Source organism: Aulostomus chinensis, chromosome 1, assembly GCF_037954235.1.
Source record: "Aulostomus chinensis isolate RoL2024-O1b breed Wild chromosome 1, RoL_Achi_v1.0, whole genome shotgun sequence".
NCBI classification, from domain to species: domain Eukaryota; kingdom Metazoa; phylum Chordata; class Actinopteri; order Syngnathiformes; family Aulostomidae; genus Aulostomus; species Aulostomus chinensis.
This window is the reverse complement of record NC_141320.1, coordinates 13133454-13145313: the sequence shown is the minus strand read 5'-3', so window position 1 is coordinate 13145313 and position 11860 is coordinate 13133454. Positions and strand designations below refer to the sequence as shown.

The window sequence follows — 11860 nt, the reverse complement described above, 5'->3', positions numbered from 1 at the left end:
CTGTTCTCTGTGTGCCAACATAAATGTGATTGGACCAGAGAAGTTGATGAGTATTTAGTGAACCTTTCCACTGAGGTGGAACCATCCTGGGAAGAAGGAGAGGAAATGAAAGCTTCTCAGTGTAAAGTTTTAATTAAGCTGGCCAGCAGTTGAACCTAGAAGCTTCTGATTTGTAGTCAGACACATTATCCAGTGTGCCACTACCCCTGAGATCAGTGTAGTGTGTTCATGTGTACTTGGTTTTACAGAAAATCCCAAAATTCTGGTGGCATTTTCAGGGGACAAAATGGTGCAATGGTTCGTGCTGTTGCCACACAGCAAGAAGGCTCTGGGTTTGCATGTTCTCCCTGTTCCTGTGTGGGTTCTCTCTGGTACTCCAGCTTCCTCCCACAGTCCAAAGACATCAAGAGGGGACGAGGCTGATTGATACTCTAAATTGACCGTAGGTGTGATTGTGAGTGTGAAAGGTTGTCTGTCTCTATGTGTTTGTCCTGTGATGGACTGGTGACCTGTCCAGGATGAACCACGCCTCTCACCCATTGTCAGCTGTGATAGGCTCCACCCCCCATGAACCACTGCAGATAATCAGTATAGAAATGGAAATTTAGCTGCTATGTTGAATCACAAAAACCTTTTGAAGTAAACTTTTGCTTCAGTCAGAAAGGAGACTGTTGTTAACTCACAATGGTTTGTGATTCTGCAGAACCTGGGCCCAGAACCTCTGGTTCTGGTCCCAGCTCTCTTCCTCTGCTCCTCTCTGCTCTACCATCTATTGAACAGGTCTTGATTTAGGAGAGCAGGATTGAGACAAGAACAGGAATGTGAGAGTTGAAGGTTCCCAATTTGGCTCTGAAGCCTCAGCAGGTAAAGATTCATCTGTTATTTCAGAGGTGATTTGAAGAATTCATTGTTGCTGAACTGTTGATGCTTCAATTTCTGGACGTTCACTGGTGGAATGTTTGAGGGTCAGAGGTGAAAAGAGGACAAGTGCACCTGTTGTGTGTGATGGGGCACCAGCATGGAGGAAGTTGTCAAACATTTCCAGCAAAACAGCAGGAAACTTCATTAAATAATTAAAATTATTTAATTCAGTGTTTAACTCCCAGGCCTCTGTAATAAAACCCAAGGAACAACTGACCACCTCACCATGACTTCACCCTGATAACCAGGAGGTAACCTGGTAGTCAGAGCAGCGGTGCTCAGGTCTGTGGACTCAGAGGAGGGTTCTTCTTCTGGTCCTGGGTCTGAAGACATCAGCAGCCTTGTTGGAGTCAACTGGGATGTTCCTCTCAATATCCAGCAGCATTAAATCAGAGAGCCTGTCTGCTCCATGGCTCCTCCTGAGCTGGTCCTGGATCAGCTTCAGTTTGGAGAGTCACTGTTACACTGGAGCAGAGGTCACTGGCAGTGCTGCATATACTGGGAGGAGCCTGTGGCTCTGGGTACACTGTGCCCATGTTGTTGGCTTGAAGGCAGCTCAGCGTTACTGCACATTGTTGTTTTGGAGAGTTCAAGATGAGGAGAACACCTCAAGTTCAGGACATTTTCTTCCCAGAGTGATAAAAGCAGCCAACACCCCCAGCACAGAGAGGCTGGGAGAGACCTGCCACACCTCTCCAGAGACCTGGGACATGATGGCAGTGGTGGGATTTGAACCCACGCCTCCTCAGAGACTGGGGCCTTAATCCAGCACCTTAGACCACTCGGCCACACCACCTCACTGAGCTAGTTAGTGAGTTGGTCTGCTAAAGGAGTGTTGAAGAGGAAGTAACAATGACATCAAACTGATTCTGAAGGGGGACCCCTTCCCTCCTGCAGTCACTGGAAGGGATGACAGCACTGCTAGAAGAAGCCGGGAAAGAAATGGAAAAAGGACTCAATTTAAACAGAGCCGTTCTACCTCAGCACGCCAAGCTAGCAAACCCCCTTTTGTTACCAGATGGCCATGCTATCCCTGAGCCATGTGACCTGGATAAGATGGGTGAACTACAGCTGATCGCCATGCTAGCAAACCCCCTTTTGTCTGGTTTGGTTGTTGTTTGGTGACTGTGGATGAACACACAGGAGAAGTTGAGCATGAATCTGTGTTCCTGTTCACTTGAATATCTGCAGGAGTAGCAGGTGGAAATACTACTGTTTATTTTTGTTCTGATTTCAGAATTGTTGACACGATGGTGTCGGATTAAAGCATCTTCACCTTCCAGATGCTGGTCTCCTTCTGGGGTCCTGACTGACCTCCATCTTGTGTTCTGGATCCACCTGAACCCAGCAGCTCCAGATCCCTTCACTCCCTTACAGGGATAGAAAATGGCTGCTGGATGGAAGTCCCCCAACTGTGGCTGTTCTGAAACTCTTCTCCTCAGTCACTCCTGAGTTGACACTGAGATGGAAACTCTGAGTATCAGGTTCAGAACAGCTGATCTGAGTCGGTCCAATCAACTGTGAGTGTGTTCACCTTGAGTGTCACAAGTGCACAACCACGACAAAATGACATCATCAATGGAGCCCCGATACCACGAGTCACCATGACAACCAAGAACAAAATAACAAGTTACTTTGAAAAAAGACCTTCATTCCTTCATGGATCCATCGCCAATATGAGCCTTCCCAGTCTGTCAGGGGGTAGAATTCAGTCACCACCAATGACATCAGAGTCAGAGTTTAGAGATCAAAGACAGACATTAAAGCCTCTCTGATAAAACAAAAATATAGTGTAGTACACTGGAAAAGAATATTGCAGTATATTAAATATGATGTTTCCATGGAGGGGCAGTTTGACATTTTTATTTTGGATGCATTTATATTTTAGAATCAGAAAGACAGTTACAATGACATCATCAAGACAAAACCTGGTGTTACAAAGGTGAGGTGAACAATTTTCACAATCAATCCAAAATTTAGGCCTGAAGTTAGAAAATAATATTAGCTAGCTGGCTACGTTAGCTAGTTAACGTTAGCAAGCTGGTGATATTTAGCACCACCAACTAGTTAAACAAGGTCAACAGCTGTTATGATGATGGTCACATGATTTAACCTTCCTCCTGTGGGACCTGTTTTAGGATTTAAATGCATCAAAGAACCACATCAATTTGTTTATTGTATCAAGGATTTTTGACTTTGTCAGGAACCTCTAGTTCAACAAAATAAAAGAAAAAATGTTTTTCACTGAATTATGAAATCATTAGGATTGGTTTAGACCCAGTTATCAAAATAAGATGACAAAGCAACAATCAGAGCCAAACCTGAAGTCAGAAGTGCACTGTCAGCAACACTGCCAGCAGCTCCTCTCCCAGTCATGGGAGCTTCAGGGACTCTCATCAGCCTCGTTCTCCCATCGACCTACACAACAACACAACAAACAAAGACCATCCTTGATGTGTCTGCATAGAATGCATTTGTGTTGTGGACCCACATCCACCAAGAGTGGAACAGCGTCCTCCTCAGCAGCCCTGCCTCAACACCAACCAGAACAGCCACAGCCACAACCCCACTCAGGATCTGGTTCCAGATGAAAGAGGTGTCAGGTCTGCCCAAGCAGTCAGGACAGCAGGACAAACGGATTGTGCTTCAACTGCAGGAAACATCTCTGCAGAGAACACACAGAAGTGTCACATATGAATCTAAACACAATCAATCAATCAATCAATCAATATTTCCATGGATAAGGAAGCCTAACAAGGTCACCAAGAGATGGAAACAACTTGGAGGATAGAAAATTGTTTTAGTTTATTTGACAGCTGATTGAAGACGTGGGTCAAAACTGACCGTTAACATAGAGATGGGAACAGAAAGCTGACACTAGAGGAAGGTTCCAGCTCTGAAAAAGGAGTTTGATCAAAATCTTGAACTGCCAGTAGAAATGTCCTTTTGTATGTTGACCTTTGTTGACAGAAGTCACTTAAGCTTGGCAGTGACAAGAATGGCTGCTAGCTTGACAAAGAACTGCACAAACCAGGTTCAAGCTGGACTTTGGACCCTGGTATCTGCAACGACTCCATCAACTCCTAATCTAGCAGCTCTGCTGGGTCCAACTATTTTACAGAACATTTGACAGACCTGTGGAGCAGTGAGGACAGACATGAGTTGATCACATGATCCACTGAAGCACCATTTTACCTGCCACTGAGGTCACCAACATGAGCTGGAGTTGGGAATCTTGAACTGAACCTGGTATCACAGCGACACCTACTGCTGCAAAATGGAACAGCAACATTGAACCCAAGTACAGGATTGGAGGGAGACTGATGGTCGCTGTTTGGGTTTTTGAAGAACAAAGAGGGCGTGGCTTCAAGCTGGATTCTCAGAGACTATTTCCCCAACCTCTACATTGGCATCTACACTGTCATCCAGTCATGTGACTGAAGTCATCAGTCACGTGACTGAAGTCATCAGTCATGTCAGTGATGTCACTCTGCAGGACTGTCATTGCCATCACATTCTAGAAAAGAATCCAGTCTCCTCATTTCTTGGGCAGTTTTGCTCTTAAAACACTTGACAGTTGCAGGAGATTTAGTCTGGCTCAAGATCTTCAGATCAACCCAGGACAGAAGGCTATGACTCCATTGGATTGTGTAGTTGGAGCATTCAGAGATCTGGTGGATCTCAGTAGGAGCTGTATTTATCCACTGAATGATCCTGGTCAATGTGATCCTGCTCCTTCATCTCTAAGGCTGACAGAGCAGGAGGACCTGACTGAGAAGAAAGCTGCACTTGAGCAGCTTCAGTCTCTGAGTGACAACACACAGGCAGAAAACCAGAATTTGAGGAAACAAGTTTCTACTCTTGAACGTGAGAATAAAAGAGCAATCCAGGAGCTACAGAACCTCACTGCTGTGGTGGCCAACCTCAAAACAGTCCAGGACAAGAACCAGACTCAGATAGAAGATCTGAACGCAACAGTCCACAGTCTTCAGTGTGAGGGGAGGAAGGTTGATGGAGAGAACCATGAGCTCAGAAAAGAGCTGACCCAGGTTCAGTCTCTGAGGGAGAGTGAACAGGTGGAGATGAAATGTCTTGAGGAAGACCTGACTGAGACGAAAAGTGCACTTGATCAGCTTCAGTCTCTGTGTGACAAGAGATGGACAGAAAACCAGAATTTGTGGGGACAGGTTTCTAGTCTTGGACAAGAGAAGATCATTGCATATCAGCTGGTAGAGAACATGTCTGCCATGGTGGGTAACCTTGAATCTGTGAGGGAGGAGAACCAGACTCAGATCAGAAACCTGAACACACAAGTCCACAATCTTCAGCTTGAGGTGAAGATGGTTTACAAGGAGAAGTGTGACCTCAAGTGTGAGCTCAACTCCATCCAGGCAGAGAAGAACAAAATGAGACAAGAACTCACTGAGAAGAAGACAACTCTTGAACAGCTGAGGTCCCAGAGTGAGGAGAGAGAGGCAGAAAATGGATGTTTGAGGAGACGAGTTTCTACTGCATCTCAGGGGACAGGGACCTTCACTGCTGAGTTGGCCCACCTTGAATCAAGGAAGGACCAGGACCCCACAAAGACTGGCAGTCTGAACGGTGAAGTTCAGAGTCTTCTATGTGCAGTGAGAACACAAAAGAAGAAAAGGAGCAGTGCTCAGAGGGAAATCCTGGGAAATCTTCATGATTTAAAAAGCTGTTTGAAAGAGGAAAATCATGACCTTCAAGCGAAGGTCCAGCAAACTTCTGAAGAGCAAACAGACTCTCCCCTACGTCCAGCCAGAGAAGAGCAAACAGACTCTCCCCCACGTCCAGCCAGAGAAGAGCAAACAGACTCTCCCCTACGTCCAGCCAGAGAAGAGCAAGCAGACTCTCCCCTACGTCCAGCCAGAGAAGAGCAAGCAGACTCTCCCCTACGTCCAACCAGAGAAGAGCAAGCAGACTCTCCCCTACGTCCAGCCAGAGAAGAGCAAGCAGACTCTCCCCTACGTCCAGCCAGAGAAGAGCAAGCAGACTCTCCCCTACGTCCAGCCAGAGAAGAGCCAGCAGACTCTCCCCTACGTCCAGCCAGAGAAGAGCAAGCAGACGCTCTCACATGTTCTTCTGCAGAAGAGCGACGGGATTCTGCTGCATGTCCTGTGACTGAAGAGCAGAATGATGGGGGCACCCTGGAGACTGGACCTGCTGCGGGTCAAACCAGAGGTCTACTGAGCCGTGTGACATCTGGTGTAGAAGATGCTCTGTTCATGTTCATAGTTTTTTTTTTGTGTGCTTTTCCTCAACTTTGTTTTCTTTGTTTGTTATATATGATGATACCTTGATCACCACAGCAGTTGATCCCAGCTTGATTAGCTGTGTCCTTTGCAGTCTAAAGCACTTTAGTGACACCTGTGGGGTCCCTTATCCTCACTGACCACAGGGATTCAGCCTCACTGAAGGAGAGGGAACCTTCCAGGTTGCAGCTCCTAGACTCTGGAACGCTCTCCCTCTGGACATGAGGACGCTGAGGACACCTTTAGAAAGATGCTAAAGACCCATTTGTTTAGTAATATTATTGTTCATGGAATCGTCCCTCTGTACCTGCCCACACAGGTCAAAAGGTCAAATGATTCCCTGTTTAAAACAGCTCTTCCATCGCATGGATGTGCATCCCAACAGTCAGAACTCACAGACGCTCCTATTCCCTCCAGTGTGAGGCACTACGAGTGACTGATGAGGGTCAGGGGGGTCAGGGTAGTCCTGATAGTGGGTCTGAATGAGGTTGTTAGGGAGGGATAAGGTAGTGGCAGAGTTCAGGCTGTTGCTGTGCTCCAACAGTTGAGACAGGGCAGGACAAAAAATGACCTCCTGATGGCGTTGGGAGTGATTCTTACAAGAACCAATCAATAAAAGTGGGTGGTGACCTGCTCATGTGACGCTTGTGTTGATGATTACTGGGTCTCCTCCATGCTCATTTATCATGAATGAATCCCTCTGAGTAAAACACCTGATGACTCCTGAGTTGTTTCACAAAATGCGTGTGTGTGTGTGTGTGTGTGTGTGTGTGGGCAATATGTGTTATGGTTGTTATGGAGTTTAAGGTTATTATCTCTGTCTCTTGTGTCTTTGTCTTTGTCATCCTCCCCTTCGTCCGTCCTGGATTTTTGACCTTGGTTGCAGGAAGCATGTGACCTCAACTCCTTTTTCTGTGTTGCTGAACGTAGAGCCTTGCTTCATTGTGCTCGCTAAAGTGTGATCCTCCCTGCTAATTCCTTATTTCATTGACTAATTACCCACCAAAAATTAATACCTAATTGCTTTATTTGGCTGAAGTTTAAAAGACCATCATTCTGGTAGCAACAGTCTTTCTGCCTTGTAAACACGCTAAGCTAACGATGGCTTCTCCCTCTTGCTCTCCTCTCTCCTGCTCAGAGTGCCACATGTTTTGTTCCTCCTCTGCCTCCTTTAGTGATACTGATAAGTGTGTTAAATGTAGTTTTCTTGTTGTGTTGGAGGTGAGGCTTAGCGATGTTGAATTGGACCTGCAGCGGCTCTGCACCAAAAGCTGCGAGAGCTAGCCAGCCCTCATTAGCTGGTGCACACCACCTTAGCTTAGCTCCTAGCTTAGGTCCAACTAGCGCTCCCCCAGCAGCTCCCAAGCATCTAGGAGAGCACCAAGAAAAGTTGGGCCTAAGCTAGGATGTGCTTGCTCATGAAGAATTGTTGGGTGTAAATTCATTTAAGGAGTGTTGAACTGGACCTGTTCTACTTGTAAAGTGTAACTTTGGTTGTTATTTGGTACTTTACAGGGTGATGACTTGACTTCATTGCAGCTTTGACCTGAGCAGGTGTTCATCCTCATCTCAGTAACAGGGGACACTTTATCACACCAGTGGACAAACATCAGCATTCATCACCCAGCAGCTCCTCTGATCAACAGAATAAGTTAAAGTATTGTGGAGAAGGAGGCCCTACCTCTCACATGCTAAGCTAGCACTCTACCATTTGAGCTAATTCCCCTGTTAAGGAGCACAGCAGATGATGCATGTTGACCTTCATCATGGTTGAATGAGCGTCACCAGTACCGTAAATGACCAATTTGTAGCCCGGGCGTTTAAAAGAGACCAGGGGCCCGTTTCACAAAGCAGGTTTAGAGTGCTGCTCAGTAAAGTTGCCATGACTTGAGATTCTCTTCCTGCTGGGTCCATTTCAACATTCTTATCCTTCCTATCACTGGAGATAAAGTATCAGTCAGGGCTGTACTTGATTAGTACTGCATATAGTACACATCAGTCACTGCCATTACACAGTGGAATGGTAGTTGAAGTACTGTTTACCATCAAGCTGAAAACTGTTGTGGTCTTTGACAGTTCTCTTGTTTCTGAATGAAAATCCTGTGAAGGAGAATCATGGAGACATCCTAAAAATGGCTGAGGTCTCTGAGCTGCAGCAGGTCTGAGCTGCTTTTGATGCCCAGATGATGAGGAGGCAGTGAATGGTGGGTTTGGTGGAGCTGGAAAAAGGCTGCAGGTGGGGAGGGGTCTGCTGGTGTCAGGACTTCCTCTCCAGGTCTGAGGGCTTCCCCCTGCAGTTCCCACAAACACCACAACAGTCCTGGAACCCCTGCAGATGGTGGAGGACCATGATGACCCCGATGCACCATCAGGCCATCAAAAACCAGTCCTGATGGTCAAAAAGGTCCCTCCACTCATCCAGGCTCAACTCTAGAAGAAGCTTCTGGAACAGATGAGCAAACACTCTCATCTCTCTCAACACTCATGATGTAAACACACTGGCAAACCAACGTTTCCCACAATGTTGATTTTTACAATTTCCTTCAATGTTTGAAAAACATCAAAGTGGACAAAACCCAGATGGTCCAAACCTGTTTCCTGTCTCCTGCCATTGTGGAGAGCCTCTGTTCTGTCCTGCTGCTGTCCAGTTGTCTCTACTGAGCTCCTCTGCTGGTTCCACCTTGAAGAGGGTCTGAGCTAAAACTGAACCTTGGGGAACTTCAACCTTTGATCTCAGAGTTTTGTGTTTGATCTTAGAAGTCTTTGTTCTCTCAATGTCAAGTGTTTTATTCTTTTTGCTGTTTTCCCCACACTTGAAGGAGAGTTGTACCAATCAAGAACATCAGGCAGGAATGCACTCCAAACCAAACTGCTTTTTCTCGTTTTTATTTTTTCTTCATTTTTTCATCCACACCTACTGATCTTGGATCTGCTGCCCATTCCTGCCTGGTAAAAGAAGGAACCAGCACCTGGTTCTCCAGGCTGAATGAACTCCAGGACGTTGGCCAGCTTGCACCAGGCGCTGACCCAGGTCCTGCATGGGAGATACTGTCAGTTCTGTTCTGCCCTGCTCACAACCACAGGCTGGTGTTGAGGCCTGCAGCAACCAGGGCCCCAGTCACCAAGAGTATAAAGGCTGGTCATTGTGGCAGTGGGAGGAGTCAAAATGAAGACCAACCAATGTGAGCAGGACGTTCCTGGAGAAGTCAGAAGAACTTGACCATGTCTCCTACAGTACCCAGGAGGCCTGGGAGTTGTTGAAGGAAGCTCCAAAAGCAAAGAGCAGACAGGAGGATATCAAAAGAAAAGATCCAGACATAGTCCTCCTCTGAGTCCACAGACCTGAGCACCGCTGCTCTGACAACCACGTTACCTCCTGGTTATCAGGGTGAAGTCAATAAAATAATTAATAATAATAATAAAAGAAATAAATAATACTAAATCAAGGCCAGTTTAATAAATGGTAGAGCAGAGGAAGAGAGGTGGGCCCAGAACCCAGAGGTTGATGGATCAAAACCATCCTCTGCTCAAAGAAAGGAGCAAAATAAACCTGGTTATTTTGAAATGTGAATCTGTTAAAAAGAGGTGGAAATCAGAATTCAAACCATTGAGAGAGTTAATAACATTCTACTTTTCCACTGAAGCAAAAGAAGTCTTCAGAAGGTTTTAGTGATTCAACATAGCAGCTAAGTTTCCATTTCTATACTGATTGTCTGCAATGGTTCATGGGGGTGGAGCCTATCACAGCTGACATCAGGTGAGGAGGGGGTTCACCCTTGATGGGTCGCCAGTCCCTCCCAGGACCAACACAGACACAGACAGACAACCATTCACACTCACAGTCACACTTACAGTCAATTTAGAGTATCAATCAGCCTCGTCCCCTCTTGATGTCTTTGGACTGTGGGAGGAAGCTGGAGAACCAGAGAGAACCCACACAGGAACAGGGAGAACCTGCAGGAGGGGTGGAGATCGATGAGTCCTGGAGACGTTCAATAATGTCCACAACTTTGGCACCAGGAAGACAGCAGGTGATGGCACCTGGGAGTTCAACAGACCTGATGATTGAACCACCAATCACAAGGATTTCAGCCTCCATTGTAAACAGAGAGTTTAGATGAGAGAGAACCTGCTGTCAGCCTCACCAGTCAGGGCAGTGGCAGAGGCAGCAGAGTTGAATGAAGCAGGATCACCTGGCAGGTCTCAGCTGGAGGTGATGACATCACTGGCCTCAGTCCTCACCAGTGCTCTGCCTAGCAACAGGGACGATGGGGAGAAACCAGTAGAAGCACTCTGAGAGTTGGAGACAGCAGGAGAGAGACCACGACAGAGTCACCCATGGGAAACTGTTGTATCCACTCAGGACCGGCTGGACAGACACAGATCAAAGACAGAATTGATGATGATGTCATCAGGAGGCTTTGATAGTGTCTTTATTTGTACCTAGAATTCTGTCTTTGATCTCAGGAGGACATGAAAGAAACCCAATTGAGGAAAGTAGAGGAGAACATTCAGCTTCATTAGAAACACTTGAACTGTTGAACAGTAGAATTTGTTTGACACAGTTTACAACACTGAGTGACAGGATTGAAGAGGGAAGAGTTTTCTACTTTAAATTTAATTCTAACTTTAAACTGGAGATGAACATTTTTAGTAGTTCATATTCTAACATACAGAGGAAGTCATGACATTCCCTTTTTAAGAAAATAAAAAACATGTGAAGCTCCTCCCCCCAGCTCCAGATGGACAGACAGACATGAGAGTGGCCAGGAAGCAAAGAAGTGTTGTGCTCCTCTCCAGTGCTCTGGTGTTGTTGTGTTCTTCTCAGCTCCATCATGAAGACCTGCTGGCACTGGGCGCTGGTGGAAGTTTGCAGCTCTCACTGGAAAGTCCTGAGGCTCCTCCCACTCTGAAGCAGGCAGTTGCTCCCAGCCAGCCCTCACTTTCACTCTCTGGTGTAGGAGTGAAGAACAAAATCAGAATCAAGAACCATCACTCTTTCATTGGGGCTCCTTTCTCCTTGGTCTGATCCAGAAATTCAACAGCTTCTATCATTGATTTGACAGGAAATGTTGATGACACACTGGGATTTTTGTTCTCCTGCTGTCACTGTCAAGTGCCAGTTCAGATGTACTTGACGTTACAGAAAATCCAGCATGGTGGTGCAGTGGTCAGCACTGTGGCCTCACAGCAAGAAGGTTCCAGGTTCCAGTCCCGGCTCCAGCACAGGATCTTTCTGTGTGGAGTCTGCATGTTCTCCTGTTCCTGCGTGGGTTCTCTCTGGTACTCCAGCTTCCTCCCACAGTCCAAAGACATCAAGAGAGGATGAGGCTGACTGATACTCTAAATTGACTGTAGGTGTGACTGTGAGAGTGAATGGTTGTCTGTCTCTATGTGTTGGTCCTGTGATGGACTGGTGCCCTGTCCAGGGTGAACCACGCCCCTCGACCAATGTCAGCTGTGATAGGCTCCACCCCCCCATGAACCTTAACAGATAATCAGTGGAGAAATGGAAATTTAGCTGCTATGTTGAATCAGAAAAACCTTTTGAAGTCTACTTTTGCTTCAGTCAGAAAGTGGACTGTTGTTAACTCTCACAATGGTTGGTGATTCTGGAGGAAGACAAAATCCTTATGAACGTCTTTTTAACAGACACACATTTC

The 11860-nt window shown here is 46.3% G+C and overlaps 1 long non-coding RNA gene across 1 annotated transcript; it reads right to left on the bottom strand.

Annotated features, from left to right (window-relative positions):
* Positions 1-2738: 2738 nt before the first annotated feature.
* Positions 2739-10445, bottom strand: LOC147270421 (uncharacterized). Its single transcript, XR_015115689.1, has 3 exons — positions 10343-10445; positions 10050-10255; positions 2739-3586 (listed from the first exon to the last, which is right to left on the bottom strand). It is a non-coding gene; the product is annotated as an uncharacterized LOC147270421 (long non-coding RNA).
* Between the last annotated feature and the right edge of the window lie 1415 nt (positions 10446-11860).